The sequence below is a fragment of the Pleurodeles waltl genome, chromosome 8 (assembly GCF_031143425.1).
Source record: "Pleurodeles waltl isolate 20211129_DDA chromosome 8, aPleWal1.hap1.20221129, whole genome shotgun sequence".
In the NCBI taxonomy this organism is placed as follows: Eukaryota; Metazoa; Chordata; class Amphibia; order Caudata; family Salamandridae; genus Pleurodeles; species Pleurodeles waltl.
In genome coordinates, this window is record NC_090447.1 from 63948634 (window position 1) to 63964394 (window position 15761).

At 47.6% G+C, this 15761-nt stretch overlaps 1 protein-coding gene across 1 annotated transcript in view; it reads left to right on the forward strand.

Annotated features, from left to right (window-relative positions):
- Positions 1-5099: 5099 nt before the first annotated feature.
- The window catches only part of LOC138249703 (olfactory receptor 51E1-like), a 179246-nt gene continuing 168584 nt past the window's right edge, over positions 5100-15761 (forward strand). Inside the window, exons 1-2 of the mRNA XM_069203702.1 lie at positions 5100-5272; positions 5566-5660. The gene's annotated coding sequence lies outside the window, so the exon portion shown is untranslated. The remainder of the gene's footprint in view (positions 5273-5565; positions 5661-15761) is intronic.

Genomic DNA, 15761 nt, shown 5'->3' on the forward strand with positions numbered 1-15761 from the left:
GGAGGTCGCCCCTTGGAGGAGGAGACAGAGGGGGCACTCAGCAATACAGAGATCCCTGGCAGAAGCAGGCAGCATCTGCAGAAGCACCTGAACAGGCACTTAGAAGATCTGGGGACACCGGTCGACTCAGAGTTACAAAAGAGGGTCTCACGACCTCGGAGTCCAAACTCACGCAGTACACAGGATTACTGTCTGGCATGGGGAGGCAAGGACTTACCTCCACCAAATTTGGACAGACGAGCCACAGGACTGTCGAGGACACTTGATTCCAGCTCCTGTGTTCCAGGGACCACACTCGTCAGGATGAGATGGGACCCAGAGGACCGGTGATGCAGAAGTTTTGTGCCTGCGTTGGCAGGGGGAAGATTCCATTGACCCACAGGAGATTTCTTCTTGGCTTCCATTGCAGGGTGAAGATAGACAGCCCTCAGAGCATGCACGACCAGGAAACAGTCAAGAAAGCCGGTAGGATGAGGCGCTACAATGTTGCTGGTAGTCTTTTTTCTACTTTGTTGCGGTTATGCAGGCGTCCTGGAGCAGTCAGCGGTCGATCCTTGGCAGAAGTCGAAGAGGGAAGTGGTGAGGAACTCTGGTGAGCTCTTGCTTTTGTTACCTTGTAAGCTGCCCACAGGAGAGACCCTAAATAGCCCACAGAGAAGGATTGGCTATTGAGAAAGGTAAGCACCTATCAGGAGGGGTCTCTGACCACACCTGCTGGCACTGGCCACTCAGAGCTGTCCATTGTGCCCTCACACCTCTGCATTCAAGATGGCAGAGGTCTGGGACACACTGGAGGAGCTCTGGGCACTGGGTGGTCACTCCCCTTTCTTTTGTTCAGTTTTGCGCCAGAGCAGGGCAGGGGGATCCCTGAACCGGTGTACACTGGCTTATGCAGAGAGGGCACCATCTGTGCCCTTCAAAGCATTTCCAGAGGCCAGGAGAGGCTACTCCTCCCAGGACCTTCACACCTATTTCCAAAGGGAGAGGGTGTAATACCCTGTCTCAAAGGAAATCCTTTGTTTTGCCTTCCTGGGACAAGGTTCCCCAGGCACCAGGGGGGCAGAAACCTGTCTGAGGGGTTGGCAGCAGCAGTAGCTGCAGTGGAGACCCCGGAAAGTTAGTTTGGCAGTACCCAGGCTCTGTGCTAGAGACCCGGGGATGCGGACAATTCCATGATCCTAGACATGTTACATGGTCATGATCGGAGTTACCATTGTGATGCTACATATAGGTATTGACCTAAATGTAGTGCATGCGTGTAATGGTGTCCCCGCACTCACAAAGTCTGGGGAATTTGCCCTAATCAATGTGGGTGCAGCTTGGCTAGTGCCAGGGTGCCCACACACTAAGTAACTTTGCACCTAACCTTCCCCAAGTGAGGGTTAGACATATAGGTGACTTATAAGTTACTTAAGTGCAGTGTAAAATGGCTGTGAAATAACGTGGACGTTATTTCACTCAGGCTGCAGTGGCAGGCCTGTGTAAGAATTGTCTGAGCTCCCTATGGGTGTCAAAAGAAATGCTTCAGCCCATCAGGATCTCCTGGAACCCCAATACCCTGGGTACCTAGGTACCATATACAAGGGAATTATAAGGGTGTTCCAGTGTGCCAATGAGAATTGGTAAAATTAGTCACTTGCCTGCAGTGACAATTTTAAAAGCAGAGAGAGCATAAGCACTGAGGTTCTGGTTAGCAGAGCCTCAGTGATACAGTTAGGCACCACACAGGGAACACATACAGGGCATACTTTATGAGCACTGGGTCCTGACTAGCAGGATCCCAGTGACACATTGGCAAAAACAAACATACATACAGTACAAATATGTATGTACAGTAAAAATGGGGGTAACATGCCAGGCAAGATGGTACTTTCCTACAGTACCACTCTGGCCTACCCCCACATTGTGGTGCTAAAGGCATCCCTTTGTAGAATAAGTGGGCAGCAAAAATATCCACCCTAACTCATCCTGCCAAACACAAGTCCCCTTTATAAAACTGTCTGGAAGAAATACACAAAGCCCAACAACAGAGCTATTCACAGCCACCTGACCCAGGACACTGGCAGCAGGCTCTAAATTATTAAGCCAGGAAAATACTAACTTTCTAAAAGCATAATTTTCAGAATTGTGAGTTAAAATCAAGCTTTCCCATTAAAGCGGGTTTTAAATTACAATTTTTAGATACTACACATTATGGGCCTCATTACGCCCTTGGCGGCTGGCGGTAACACCGCCAACAGGCTGGTGGTGTTCCGCCAACTATTATGACTGTGGTGCAATAACCACGGCCATACCACCGGCCCTTCCCCTATACCGCCTGGCTTCCGCCTTGTGGTCATAATCCCCAGAGCCCTGGGGATTATGAGTCCCCGACCACCGCCCTGGCCATGGCGGTAAACACCGCCATGCAAAGGCTGGCTGTAAGGGGAACTTGGGGTGCCCCTGGGGGCCCCTGCACTTGGCATGGGCAGTGGAGGGCCCCTCAGGCATAGCCCCATCGCGCATGTCACTGCTCGAAGTTTGGGCAGTGAAATGCGCGATGGATGCTACTGCACCCACTGCGCATCAGCATTGCCGCCGGCTCTATTATGAGCCGGCAGCAATGTTGATGTGACTTTTCCTCTGGGCCAGCAGACGGTAACACTATTACCCTCAGCTGGCCCAGCGGAAAAGTCAAAATAGGGAGCCAGAAATACCGCCAGCACTTGCAGTAATCTGGCGCCCGCAGCATTTGCGGTCTTCTGTGAAGACCGCTGAGGTTGAAATAATACTTATAAACCACAGAGGGTAACCCTGAAACCCCAAAGGGCTGGGTAGAAAATAATCATTACATACAACAATGCCCCACAGAGGAAATCAAACAGTTATTTACCCATCATAGAACAACATAGGTGAAAGTAAGAAAACTATTTATTCAAACAAAACTATATTCATTCATCTACATATACATATAAAAACCATCTTTATATATTCATCCTGTAAGGACAACCCATCTAATAAACAAAACACCAAAGGACAGATAGTGTAAAAAAGAGTGCTCGTGTTGAATGACAGAAAGAAGAAGAATAAATATTCAAATAGATCAAAAACCTATACAGAAAATATTAAAAACAGTTGTTTGGTTCTTTTTTACTGCATTGACTCCATTCCAAATCCTCAAAAAAGTCTAAATCTCTTTCTTAAGTCCTCCATAAATATCCTATGCAGAAACCAATCCGAACTACAACTTATATGTTGACGTTTCGACCCCTCAATATCTTGGGCCAAGTCACTGCTACATAATAGGTCTTCTTCTGGACTAACTGATGGGAGTCCCTTATTATATCCTCTGACTCCATCACTTTTTTACTTGTCAAGAGATTGAATCTGTTTCTTTTTTTCACATCTCACAATATATTGAGTCAATCATTAATTCCATGCAATCTTCATTCGTGTGAGTGCCCTTGTGAAGCCGCTCGTTGACAAAGCAAGGTTGTAATGATGGCCTATATTTCTTCCTGTTTCCCAAAAAATGTTACTACTTACTAACTGTAATAGGGTGGCTCAATGTTATTCAGTGGGAGAGATAAGCCTTATATAAGTGGAAAATTAAATTATGATTTTTTCACAGCAGGCGTGTAAAACATAATCCCACTCCCTACTTTTTAATACAATGCATTTTGCCCCAAGGGCTGTTTAGGGCCAATCTTAGGGGTGACTTATACATATTAAAAAGGAAGAATTAGGTCTGGCAATACGTTTATTTTACCTATTTGAGCCGACTCTTTAAAACTGCACTACATGTTGCAATGGCAGACTGAGACTTGTTTTAAAGGGTTACTTTTTTAGTGTGTGGCACAACGAGTGCCGCAGGCACATTAGTAGCATTTAATTTGCAGGCCCTAGGTACATGCAGTGCCATGTACTAGGAACGTATAAGTAAATTAAATATGCCAATCAGGTGCACACACATTTTTCCATGTTTTAGCAAGAGGCCACAAGCACTTTAGCACTGATCAGCAGTAATAAAGTGTACAGGGTACTAAAGACAACAAAAACAAATTCAGATAACAAGAGGAGAGAAGGCAAAGAGTTTGGGGAAAGCCCACAGCAAGTCTATCACTTTTAAGAAAGCACAAATAGTTCAGCATCAGTTACTCTTCTTTAAAGGAAGAGAATTATGGGTGAGTGTTTTCTTTGTTAAGAACTGTATTACACCAGAAAATCTGCTTATAAGTGGTTGATATCTCATAACTCTGGAATTTTTCATTATCGGTTTCTTCCATTTTGCACTGAAGCATGGTTTCCTTTGTAGCAGTTTACTCAGTTTGCAAGTAGCATAAAGTTAGCAAAAGAGTCTTTGCTCCATGATTTGCACCAATTATGCAATTTTGAGACTTCTTAGTTAGAGGGACCTCGCTGTCAACTTGGATCTATATTTACTAACAATTTTCACTAGGTTTCTCTCACAAGGTGGAAAGTGAAGATTTAGCTCTAAAGTAAAGAAAGTCTATATGCTACATTTAGGAGGCATGCTGTGAATGGTACATGGGAGTACCCATGGAAGCACCTTGGTTTTTGACTCTAGATACAAAAAAGGTAGAGAATACTTTGTGCCAAAAAATTGTACTACCTTGAGGCAGGCATAACTTTAGAGAAACATTTTCTTTTTTAAAACTTTTCCAATTTTGCATGTGTGCTGTGCTGTACAGCACAGAAACACTTTTTTTCGTACTGGAATGGACTACTGTGCAATGCTGTGAGCGTGGTGCAACGAACTCTAAATGCACTCTAAATGCACTGGTGCACTGGGAGAGATGCAGCTCCATCTATGACGCTAGACAGATGTGACGCTGTTCTGAGCTGTCCCTTTCACGCAACGCAGACCCTCGACATTAGTTGCGGCACTAGATAAAATGTAGTACCTGCGAACCCTTGAGGTTCATCATTCAACTATAACTTCAATCCCCGACGCTTCCAACATTCCAGTCTGAGGTCTGGACCCTCCTCTTGAGAGCAAGGGACCAGATCTGCCTTGCAGCAGTGAGACAGCACCTGACGTCGATCCCTGGCATCGGCCACATCTGGTCGCGAGCGCGGATTTCTGGGAAACCTCGCACTTCCTCACGCGCTCAGCATGTTTACGCTTCGGAGTAGTGCGCGAGACGAGCTTCCCAGTGGCAGTGCGTGCGACCCCCGGGGCAGATGTTCCCACGCTGCCGGCCTCTGGACCAACCATTTTCTGCCACGAACATCCTGGAGCGGTTTCCTGTGCAGCCCCTGCCGGCCTCGGGTGAGTTGGAATCTTTATTCAGGTGACAGGGGCGGGTATACCTTATCTCTGAGCATTGTCTGTGTGTTTGGGGTGTTCAAGGGGACAGTGGTCCTTTGGCACCCATCCTGACTTAGAGGTAGGAATGGATTAATAGCTCTCTGCATGGCACACAGCATTAGGGTTGGTGAGGCCAGCATCAAAGGGTCATGCAAGCTGAAATAAAAGTTTATATTACTATTTACCGCAGTACACTTAGTCATGCAACGTTAAAACGGAAAATTAAATAATTTTGCGCCATTCTTTAATTCCAGATGTTATCCAGGACGGCGACTGAGTGATTCTGCGCAAATTGCCGCACGCACAATGTAGAGAAAATTGGACCTCGGGGGCTACAAATGAAACTCAGGTCAGTTCACGTCATCTTCATTTACAACATACACACTTTACCTTGGTCTGAAAGCAGGGTTCTCCTGTGACGTGTAGCCAGGCGCAATGTGAACTTTTCAAAGAAGCTGGGCGGAGACGGGCACATGTCTCCTTTCTGCTGGCAGCTGATGTTCCCTGTTGCATCCAACGCCACCGGAGGCGAAGTCCGATCAGAGACGTTTTACGGCATGGGGCAAAGGGGTACTGGCCAGGGCCTTTCAGGGGGACCCCCCCATAGAGTCAGCTCTGCTCTGCAGCGTTTTGCCCAAGTGATCTTCAATAATTCTTAACCAGATTGTTTTAAATGCCGTTTTTCTTAAATTTATTTTAATGCGGTTGATGTGTTATAATCCTTTACAGGCATTTTGCAAAGAAATGTGTTTATGTTTCATTCAACATCCATTAAAAAAAATGTTCTTTTAGATCAAAACAGGACCTCGCATATGAGTAATGGGGGGGGGGGGTCACAGAGATTGTTTGCAGTAACATTAGTGAGTTGTTTCTGTTTTACAATATTGAAAACTGAATATTAGGTGTAAACGCTTGTGGATGATTGAGTGCGCCTGTGCACTGTCAGTGACCTGGCCGAAGGGGGCATGAAAGAGCTCAAATTCGATCATAAATTCAGAGCTGGGGCTCCCGAAATACGTTTGGCCCAGGGCCCCCAAAATCTTTAAAATGTCCCTGAATCCAATGTCATCCGGGTCCATTCTCTCGCAGCTCGGTGCCCCCTCAAGAAGGTAGGGTTTTCAGGCAGTCAACCGCGGTGGCTTTGGGGCAGGGGGAGTCCCCCTGTCTCTCAAGTGGTCTCCAGCTCTGAGAGGCAGTGGGTGAACACTGTAATCAGTCACCTGGCAGCCGCATCCCGCTCTACCGGAAGTTTCACCTCTAAAACTGGTCTTCCGGTGAAGAGAATGGTTGGCTCGCAAATAATGCGCAACTTTCGAGCAGCGGCAGCCCGCTTGTTTTCCATAGTACCATCGTTTTCAGTTCAGGCCTACTTCGAAGGATATGTTATAGTCATGATTTTTCTTCTTAAAACGCCAATGTGGTGTAAACGTTCAGTGATAAAGTGCTGTGGAAATGATACAGGGCTTGGCATACACCTTGGCAGAGGGAGGCATGACCCCCCCCCCTCAAAAGCCGAAAACGCCTTGCCAGGTGGCTGCACCCCTTGGGGAGAGGGAAACACCGGAATTCCCTTGTGAACACTCGTGTGCACCCCAGAGAACACCCGGCGCGTCCCCAGAGATTTCCTTGCCCAAGTTTCTTTCTACTCTGTGGATGTTAAACCGATTTCACCGAAATGAAAAACTGGACCAACACTGTTAACCTGTACAAATGACGAAACAATAAAACAATACTTTTACGATGTGTACCACATTACGCTGCATAATTTGCCTATTCTTGCCGCATAATTGAGTGAAATCTGATGCATAATTGGGCTTGATCTGCAGCATAAATCAATTGTCATTGGTTAAGAGTTGGGTATACCCTTCCCTTGCAACATCAAGTTCATCGCCTCATGCATGATTACCCACACAGAAGCACAGTACTTTCATTACAAGGGCTATGTTTTCTTGCTTTACAAATTGTTTGTAATATACTTTTTATGTTCATTTTTATAGCGCTGCTAACTATGATTAGGACGCTCCGGCGCTTTCGTTTATGGGTACCCTTTCGTTGGGATCTGGGATGGTACAGAGTTTGTATAATGCTTCTTAGATAACTGGTTCCAAGATTTCGATGTAGGAAAGTTCTCTGTAGTGTTGCATATGAATGGATTGGGGTGTTGTAGAGGTTCTCCGTGTTTTCTTTGTGTCGCTTAGTCAGTAGTGCTTTGCTCAGTCAGTAAAGGGTATCTTCCATAAGCAGGTGACAATTCTGCCGCATAATTATGCAGTCTGTTTGCACTAGTTTTATTTGAGGATTTCGAAGGTGAATGTTGGTGTGGGGCTAGTGCTTAATTTGTGCTTGTTGTTTCTGGTGCGGAACACCCGCACTTATTTTTGAGGGCCAGCACTTATTTTTCTGCCTCAAGCATTTACTGCAAACAAAAGACACAGGAAGAGAAAAATGAAAAAGCGTCACAAAGGAAGAAAGCAGGAAGCTGGAAGAGTGAGCTGCAGGGGAGGGAGTGACTGTAAATGGATTAAAGAGGCCCAAAATGGCTTTAAGATTACGCTGCCTCAGTATTCTGTGCTCGCACATTGAGTTGCAGCAGCCGCATGTTTAAGAGGAGGGCTTTGGGCACCGGCACATATTTATTTACAAATTAAGCACTGTGTGGGGCTCAACAGCGCTGGTGATTTGGGAGCCCTTTGCCAGCTATACGTGGGTAGAGCCATATTTGCACACAAGGGTTTCAGGATTCTGTGTAGTGTGTTGTGTTTGAGAAAGACGAGTTATTGGTGGAATTAGCTGTCACTCTGCAGCAGGCATTGTTCAATGAGGAAAGTTGTTGAGTGTCTGATGGTGAACCCTTCTGGCATTTAGATGGTGTGCTCGGTGCATGTAGCAAGCTCAGTGTAAAGTGTGCTGTCTGGGTGGTTTTGTAGCATGCTGTGTTGAATGTATTTGGGGTGTGGTACTCAACACATACCAATCTATTAACTGAGCCTGTCTCCCACCTTGAACCAAACCTCATCAAAAAATGATAGCCTGAAAAATAAGTGGGAGACAGTGTGTCGTTTAACATTCTTCCAGCCAGCATTCATTCAGACACGCATTCAGTGGAAGGTACTACACTGAGGGGTGGGGGTCATTATGAGTTTGGCGGACAGAAAAGGCTGTCTGCCAAACTCCTGCGGTCAGGTTGCTGCTAGAGCAGCTGCCTTACCTCAGGCCCCATTAGGAGTTTCCCGCTGGGTCAGCGGGCAGCGGGAAACATGCTACAACATTGCTGCTGGCTCATGATTGAGCCGGCAGCAATGCTGCAGTGCGCAGGGTGCACCAGCAGACAGTGAACAGCGCAATGGGGCTGGTCATGGGGGCTACTGCACTGCTCATGTCAAGTGCATGGGCAGTGCAGGGCCCCCCCTGGGGTCCCTTGCATCCTGTATCCGCCAGCCTTTACATGGGTGTACTACAGTCTTGTAAAAACTGGCAGAGAGGGGAAACGTCATGGTGGCAACAATAACACACATGAAAACATGCCATTTTGATAGGGGTTGTTCAGTTTCATTATGGCTTAGGCCCAGCCTTTCAAGGATCTTCAGTTAGACTTGTTCTCCTCCCTCAACCTTTCTACTTGATCCAAGCCACTTGCATATTCTGTACTAAAGAAACTGAGGACCTACTTTCCATTTGGGAGTTGTCAAAAATTGATGACTGTCCATTTCAAACAGCTTATTTTTCCCCACCTATTTTTTGACAGTCGTAGAATGCTGTATGTTGGATGCCAAAGCTGCCGCGTGTTCCACTGTCAGAAATACCCTTTCTGCCTCGCATCCACTGTGAAGAATGGTATTGCCAGGGGTGTAGCTTCAGGGGGTGGGGTGCTTGTGGTGCTACACCCCCCTAATAAATGTATTTTGAGACAGACAGTTGGATGTAGGTACTATCAGTCGAGTTTGGTGAAGTGTCCTTCAGATTTCACCAGGAATATTTACACACAGACAAAAACTCACACATACCCTCTTTCCCTCTCCTTGTTTGGAAAAACTTCAAAAATGTGTTTTCTCTCACGTAGGGCCTTACTTAGAGTTTGGCAGAGAGGGTTACTCGATATCCCGCCCATCGTATTACGAGCTCATAATAGCCTATAGAGATCATAATACGTCGGACGTGATATGCGTCACCATTGTGACGGAGTAACCCACCCTCCAAACTCTAACTCTGGCTCTTAGTTTTTCATTTCTCAAAACATAAGAATGCCCATATTGTTTGACTTTGACCATTTTCTTTAACCAGTGTGAAAGAAAGGTGCCCTGCTTGTTGTATAATGTATTTTAGCATTCTATGCCAGACTAGTTGTTGGGAAATGTGAAGCTTACACTCCCCCCCCCCCCAAAATCTTACTGACCAAGCTACATCCCTGGGTATTGAACTGGCTACATTATTTAAGGCAGACACTTAAGGCTATTGTCAATGGTTTTTCTCCTGTCTAGGGCTGGCTGCACAGCTCTGGGCAATTGGCAGTGGAAAACAAAAAGCTGCTGACTGGTCCACCAGCCAATTACCCTCTTTGGTGGGTGCACTTCCTGCTATGTCAAGTGCAACTTCAATCATGGCAAGTCAGCTGCTGCTCGGCCAATGACCCGCCACCCCATTGGGTTGGTGACTAGCTTGCTAATTCTTAAATGATCCTTTGAATATATTTCTTTCGGAAACTATTCATTTTCAATTAAACATGACAGCTGCTCACTGAGGCAAAAGATCTGCCATTTCTTCTCACTGTCCTGTAAAGTTATTGCAATGGCTGTGTATTAAAAAAGCACAATTTCAAAACCCTGTTATTGGTACCCAAGTCCTTGCTCGCTGTTGCTATGGGCTTCCTCTCCACAGTATTTATTATAATCATCTCCATTGATTGTCTCCCATCACCATCTCTCATTGCACTCTTTAAGACAAAAAATCGGGGGGTAGGATTCTCATCCATCACATCAGATCTTTTAAATTTCTCAGATTCAACTGAACCCCTACCTCCCCCAAATGTTCCCTGCTGTTGGAAGTGGCCCTTTCTGCAGGGTTATCCCAAGACTTTTTGCCTTTCTCCTCCTATTTTCCTGACCCTCTTTTTATTGACTTGAGGACTCTGGGCACTTTACCACTGCTAATCAATGCTAAAGTTCATGTGCTCTCTCCCCTACAACTTGATATAATTGTCTTACACCTGTTTGGCTTATTTAATTTACATGTAAGTCCCCTGTAAAGTAGTATACCACATACCCGAGACCTATAATTTAAATACTATTAGTGGGCCTGCAGCACAGATTGCACCACCCTCATAAGTATCCTTTCAAACTTTCAAAATTGTGCTTATACCTCTGGTGCTTTGCAGCCTGGCTCCAATCCACATCTAGGGCAGAGTGACAGCTCCACTTTGTATATACTTTCCAGACAGCCATCCATCAGGGAGGGTTAGTGTGACAGGGTTACATCTGCATTCATCTAAATACTGAGGGTTTTCCTGGGCTGGGAGAGAGGGAGGGTGGTTCACACTTTACACTTGAGTAGGATGTGTCCTGCCCTCACACAAATGGTTCATTTACCCCCCACTGATGTCTGGAGGCAGAGTAGGGGAGAAGGGAAATTCTTGGAACTGGTCAGATCTGACTGGAAACTTCTTCCACCTTCTAGAAGCTGGGTACCTGGAGTATAAGTACAGGGGCTCTTGCCCCATGATTTTTAGAGCATTTTTGGAACCGGGACTAAACCTCTGCTGGAAGGACAGTTGGAGTGCACAAAGGACCCACCTATATTGCTTTTCTGCTTGTTGTCCTGCTGCCAGCCACTCGCTGACTTTGGTTGCCCCTCCCAAGGCCCTGGGATACTGCCAGGAGGAACCCCCCCCCCACTGGGACTATTACCTTTGTTGTGTGCTGGTCTGCCGGTCTACTGTTCCCTACCCTCGACCCTGTGCTCTCGAGGAGCTTGCAGGTTAGCCCCACCTGTTCATTGAGGAATCTCCGGGGCATCAAAAGATTCCTACTGAGTGCTATTTTGCCTCCTGCCTCTCTGGGTATGAGGGGAGTGCGCAACAGCTTCATAATGCGTGTTGAGCGGTGCTCCAGAATTGTCCATGGACTCCTGATTCCTGCCCCTCCAGCCCTCAACATCAGCATGTGGTGGACATTGTACACTTCACTTCAGGTGTTTCAGTAGCACCTGGAAGCACTTTATCATCCTCTACAAATCATCTTTTGGGACAGCACCTAATGAGTGATTCCGTGGCAAAGGTCATAGCACGCATCCCCAGTGCATTTTATCCCACCCCCAGTGCCGCACTCTGCAAGTTGAAGGGCTGCCACAGCGCCGAGTGATGCCCCGCTGGAAAGTGACATTGCCCAGTAACCCGGGTGACCAAGGATCTAGGTAGTGCACTTGGTGATTGCCTTCAAACCTCACTCCTTCACAGGTGGCCTGACTTGGGAGAAGAGCTGCTGGTGTGTGCGCCACTGCACCGCATGCTGGCAGATAGCGGCCCCTGTGATGTACTTACATGTGAAAGCCCTGAGGAGGGATGTTACACATTCCACGACTGTGTGCATGCCCCCGCCCTCATCCCCTTACCGGGGGCCTGGCGCGGAGACTCCTCTGCAGTGTTGGTACGGGGACGCTGATTAAGAGGGTGGGTGGGTGAGAGTTCTCCCTGTAGCACGAGTGCATTACATTTAGTTGACGCACAGAGGCTCCTTCTGCCTTCTACATTTCCTAAGATTATTTGTTCCTACCGGGGCACTGAGTATGACTGCCATATTCACATAATGTGCACAATATTCATAATTATGTTGTTTTGCCTTACCTCATACAGAGTGATGACTAACTGCATAACTCCTGCAGTATTGGTAATTTATATCGTTTTGGCCCAGTGAGATACTTATATGTATCTGCACAGTATTGGAGATATATACTATTTTGGTCTAATGATATATATACACATTTACACAGTAATATATATATATATATATATATACACACATATATACATAAACAGTATTTGGATTTATACAATTTGGCTAATTATATATATATATGTGTATACACAGTACTTGTGATTCATATTGTGTGACCCAGTGATATGTAGATATAAAATATAGGAATCTATTAATCTATTTTTAATATAATCCTGTGAGGAGTCTCTTTTCTGGTGTATTTACCTCTTAGAGTAGCAAAGAGGAGGGTGAGGCGCACCGCACCTGAGTATCCAACAAGGGAATGGAATGGTTAGTAGCCCGAGAATGGAGACGGAGCTCAGTGCTTGGAGCTCGGAGGCTGTGGGGGCCGCGCAGCATCACGTCGTAGGGAGAGAGGAGAGGCGAGGCGAGAGGTGAGATGAGGAGGGGCCGGGGGACCGAGCAGGTCGTGTGGGATAATGGGTCACGGGCTGCAGGTTGCCTGTGGTTGCGAGGCTGTGAGGTTGACTGCAGGGGCTGTGAGGTCACGGGAGTGTTGGGAACAAGGGTGCGGTAGTAGTGACATGAGCGCGAGTGTGGGTTGGAGTCGGCTTTCACTATCCATCCACCCATACCACGTGCCCCAGCCCCACGAGCACTACTGTCACCTTTATTACCCGCCCCCCCCGGCCTGGCCACACTGCCATTCGCGGCTCAGCTCCCCTCCCTCCCACTATCCCTTTTGCCCTGCCTGGACCCTACCTGGGCCCTCCCTGCCTGCAACCCGCCTGGAACCCCGCCACAGCCACGACCTTCGCTTTGCCGCCCTTGCACCCTTGCGTCTGAGCTCTCGCCCTACACCCATGCCCCTGCACTCCTGAGCCAGTGAGCTGAGAGGCCAGTGAGGTGAGGGCTGGGAGAGGATGAGGGTAGGAGTGCAGAGTCGCTTTTCCTTCTGGCGCCTGCCTCTCGATCCCCTCAAGCTTCCCCTCCTGTGCATTAGCCTCATCAGGCGCATCAGGTCCTCACCATCTTCATCTGGGATACTCGCCCCACCAGGGCGCCTTCGCACCATCCGCCTCACTACTCAATTCACCACCCATCCAGCAACCCTGGTATCGCAGCTCCAGGGGATGGCTATTGCTGTTGACAAGAGTCAATCCTCACAGACGTAGAGAGGCAGGCAGCAGGCGAGTGTGGTGACTGTATTCAGTCACCGCAAAGGGTGTGCCTCAGTCAACCGTGGGAGCGGCCCAGCTCGGGTGGGGGTGGCTTGCAGGGTGTTGTGAGCCTCACTTGCCTAAGCATCGTCAGCAGTGTTATCTACGGCACTTTCGTCTACTAGCAACTGCATCTGTGGAACCTAGCATGACAGTCATATCAGCCGGCCATTATCCATCAGCTCCAACATTTCCATTAACCCCATTAACTCGACAGTACAAGTCTAAGGGGCTGCCAGGAGGCAAAGAAGGGAATGGAAACATACGACCATGTGGTCCGGCAAGACAAGAAAGTCACCCCCCATCAAAACAAAAACTGCAATGGGGAAGAGGAAAAGGAGACTCCAAGCTCCGGACAGCCACCACACGCCACAGGCACATCTCATCGAGATTGAGTAAGAGACGGATCAGGAAGGAGAAAGTTCTATTTCTAGGCCCAGTGCTGGTCATGGGCTGGAACAACCAAAAAAGCATTGCATCATAGATTGTCAACCAAAAATCTATACTAAGTTCTCCTTCCGAAAAAATGACAGACCCACCTTTTCCTGAAACAGCAGCCATATACAGGGCCTACAGCCACCACTGGAACCCTCAATCGCCACAAAGACTACTGAAAGCTGCCCACCTCAGCGTGACACTCCTACAAATGGGCTTGCAAGAAGTTCAAACCCCTCCCAACCTGTCAAACTCAGCACATCTTCACCGTCCACAGGGCAACACGCTCAACCCATCAGGGTGGAAGGCCAGGAGGAGACCTGGCAGGCCCCGGAGGACCAATGGTGTGCTTCCCCTCATCAAAGTAACACCTGCCAAACTCTTTCAACGCTAAATGGAATGGAAGCGGCTCAGCCTGTGCCCCTCAAAGATGAGAGCCAACCGTCCACAGACATCCAGGTCATGACGCTGGATTCCGACCCTGTCACCCAGGAAAACCCAACCGAATGCTGCAATTCATGCCCCTAGCCTTCCACCCCCCCCCATTAAACCTAAAAATAGAGGGGGTCAGCATAGCAGCAGATGAAGTAACATTATCTTACCTTGACACACAAGACTGGGAGGATATGCTGATCGCCTACTCCCACGATTCTCCTTCAACCACTCAACTTACCCTCAAACCAGACCCAAGCAAACTGTCCCCCAAGGATGGTGCAAGGATTAGCGCTAGCACAGACACGAGTATCAAAACACCAATTCATCAAGAGCCTGTTGCAAACTCTCATAACTTACATACGGACGGTGCTCAGGCATCCCTACTCAAAACCATGCAATTCCTTGTTGAAGCATTTCACTATCAGTCAGACAAAATGGATGTTCAGTTAACTCTGCTTAACACACTGGTGGTTTTTGTAGCAGGAATAGACGGGAAAACTAGGTGACCTAAAACCCCTTCTCACACAGCCACAAGAAAACTCCACGAGCGTTCGTACCACCTGCTCATGCGCGCCAATAATAGACAAACTATCTATGCTTCCCTCCATGCTTACCCTCCTTTTTGCATCTCTAAAAGCTGAAGACCCTAGTCACCCTACACGCGCCCGCATCGAAACCGACCCTACTGCTCATGAATCAGCAAAAATCAACTCGTACCCTTCCGAGAGCACAACACACAAACTAGGAACAAGGAGCAAGGAACTGAAATACAGGCCTAACCAGACGTTATCTATAACAGCAGCCCCCCCTCCTCGGTTCTAACAACAACCACCAATCAACCTCCTGGGAACTGGCAATCACCTGGCAGCTCCAAGGATGGCAACCCCACTGTGAAAGCTAACGCCAAGCAAAGATGTGCCCAAAGGAGGAAAGGACGTAAGAAGGAACTTGTAGAGAACGAAAAGATCAGCACTTGGGCATCCAAACCGGTAACAGACCCCAAACTGGGAACATCAGTAAATGTGCCCGCCAACAAAGCCACATCTCCCGGACCCCTGGTTAAATGGTGAAGGCAGAATATCCATCTTTAAATATGGCCATTGATCGGGGGATCTCGGCCACAAATGATCTCTCCTTGCCAGGAGAGGGGGTGGGCACCATCGCAACAGTCAAACTCCTTAATTCATGCAAACTGCAGCAAACCCAATATACCGTAATCATAGACAATCTATACGTTCGAACTTCATTCGTGCTGTCAACAGACTCTCACCCACCCAACCACAGGAAAGATCAGGGAGTGACCAGTCTGCTAGCTAGCCCTTCACAAAATACACAAACAGGGAATAACTGCTGGAGTCAGGACGGGGAAGGACCGCCAAATCAACCAATACAGAAACTGGAACCTTGACCAGAGGCTACAAACACCAATATACT